Source organism: Musa acuminata, unplaced genomic scaffold (assembly GCF_036884655.1).
Source record: "Musa acuminata AAA Group cultivar baxijiao unplaced genomic scaffold, Cavendish_Baxijiao_AAA HiC_scaffold_78, whole genome shotgun sequence".
NCBI lineage: Eukaryota > Viridiplantae > Streptophyta > Magnoliopsida > Zingiberales > Musaceae > Musa > Musa acuminata.
Genome location: NW_027020359.1, coordinates 132,501 through 135,000, shown reverse-complemented (window position 1 = coordinate 135,000; position 2,500 = coordinate 132,501).

The window sequence follows — 2,500 nt, the reverse complement described above, 5'->3', positions numbered from 1 at the left end:
CTGTTCGCCGCTCACCGCTCGCTCGCTCAGCCAAAAATGGCCAGTTTTGGCCCGTTTTTGGGCTGTTTTGGCCTGTTTTTGGTCCGTTCTTGCATGGCGCGGTGACCGTCGTGAGCGGAGCAAAACGTCAGCCATCTCAGCACCCTGGAACCCCCCGGGTGGCACAGGGCTGGATGGGGCTTTCGTATAGCAGGGACGGTGCTGCCTCACGCTTCGCTCGCTGTTCGCCGCTCGCCGCTCGCTCGCGCAGCCAAAAATGACCAGTTTTGGCCCGTTTTTGGGCTGTTTTGGCCTGTTTATGGTCCGTTCTTGCGTGGTGCGGTGACCGTCGTGAGCGGAGCAAAACGTCAGCCATCTCAGCACCCTGGAACCCCCCGGGTGGCACAGGGCTGGATGGGGCTTTCGTATATAGCAGGGACGGTGCTGCCTCTCGCTTCGCTCGCTGTCCGCCGCTCGCCGCTCGCTCGCGCAGCCAAAAATGGCCAGTTTTGGCCCGTTTTTGGGCCGTTTTGGCCAGTTTTTGGCCTGTTCTTGCATTGCGCGGTGACCGTCGAGAGCGGAGCAAAACGTCAGCCATCTCAGCACCCTGGAACCCCCCGGGTGGCACAGGGCTGGATGGGGCTTTCGTATAGCAGGGACGGTGCTGCCTCTCGCTTCGCTCGCTGTCCGCCGCTCGCCGCTCGCTCGTGCAGCCAAAAATGGCCAGTTTTGGCCCGTTTTTGGGCCGTTTTGGCCAGTTTTTGGCCTGTTCTTGCATTGCGCGGTGACCGTCGAGAGCGGAGCAAAACGTCAGCCATCTCAGCACCCTGGAACCCCCCGGGTGGCACAGGGCTGGATGGGGCTTTCGTATAGCAGGGACGGTGCTGCCTCTCGCTTCGCTCGCTGTCCGCCGCTCGCCGCTCGCTCGTGCAGCCAAAAATGGCCAGTTTTGGCCCGTTTTTGGGCCGTTTTGGCCAGTTTTTGGCCTGTTCTTGCATTGCGCGGTGACCGTCGAGAGCGGAGCAAAACGTCAGCCATCTCAGCACCCTGGAACCCCCCGGGTGGCACAGGGCTGGATGGGGCTTTCGTATAGCAGGGACGGTGCTGCCTCTCGCTTCGCTCGCTGTCCGCCGCTCGCCGCTCGCTCGTGCAGCCAAAAATGGCCAGTTTTGGCCCGTTTTTGGGCCGTTTTGGCCAGTTTTTGGCCTGTTCTTGCATTGCGCGGTGACCGTCGAGAGCGGAGCAAAACGTCAGCCATCTCAGCACCCTGGAACCCCCCGGGTGGCACAGGGCTGGATGGGGCTTTCGTATAGCAGGGACGGTGCTGCCTCTCGCTTCGCTCGCTGTCCGCCGCTCGCCGCTCGCTCGTGCAGCCAAAAATGGCCAGTTTTGGCCCGTTTTTGGGCCGTTTTGGCCAGTTTTTGGCCTGTTCTTGCATTGCGCGGTGACCGTCGAGAGCGGAGCAAAACGTCAGCCATCTCAGCACCCTGGAACCCCCCGGGTGGCACAGGGCTGGATGGGGCTTTCGTATAGCAGGGACGGTGCTGCCTCTCGCTTCGCTCGCTGTCCGCCGCTCGCCGCTCGCTCGCGCAGCCAAAAATGGCCAGTTTTGGCCCGTTTTTGGGCCGTTTTGGCCAGTTTTTGGCCTGTTCTTGCATTGCGCGGTGACCGTCGAGAGCGGAGCAGGAGCAAAACGTCAGCCATCTCAGCACCCTGGAACCCCCCGGGTGGCACAGGGCTGGATGGGGCTTTCGTATAGCAGGGACGGTGCTGCCTCTCGCTTCGCTCGCTGTCCGCCGCTCGCCGCTCGCGCAGCCAAAAATGGCCAGTTTTGGCCCGTTTTTGGGCCGTTTTGGCCAGTTTTTGGCCTGTTCTTGCATTGCGCGGTGACCGTCGAGAGCGGAGCAAAACGTCAGCCATCTCAGCACCCTGGAACCCCCCGGGTGGCACAGGGCTGGATGGGGCTTTCGTATAGCAGGGACGGTGCTGCCTCTCGCTTCGCTCGCTGTTCGCCGCTCGCCGCTCGCTCGCGCAGCCAAAAATGGCCAGTTTTGGCCCGTTTTTGGGCTGTTTTGGCCAGTTTTTGGCCTGTTCTTGCGTGGTGCGGTGACCGTCGTGAGCGGAGCAAAACGTCAGCCATCTCAGCACCCTGGAACCCCCCGGGTGGCACAGGGCTGGATGGGGCTTTCGTATAGCAGGGACGGTGCTGCCTCTCGCTTCGCTCGCTGTTCGCCGCTCGCCGCTCGCTCGCGCAGCCAAAAATGGCCAGTTTTGGCCCGTTTTTGGGCTGTTTTGGCCTGTTTTTGGGCTGTTCTTGTGTGGCGCGGTGACCGTCGTGAGCGGAGCAAAATGTCAGCCATCTCAGCACCCTGGAACCCCCCGGGTGGCACAGGGCTGGATGGGGCTTTCGTATAGCAGGGACGGTGCTGCCTCGCGCTTCGCTCGCTGTTCGCCGCTCTCCGCTCGCTCGCGCAGCAAAAAATGGCCAGTTTTGGCCCGTTTTTGGGCTGTTTTGGCCAGT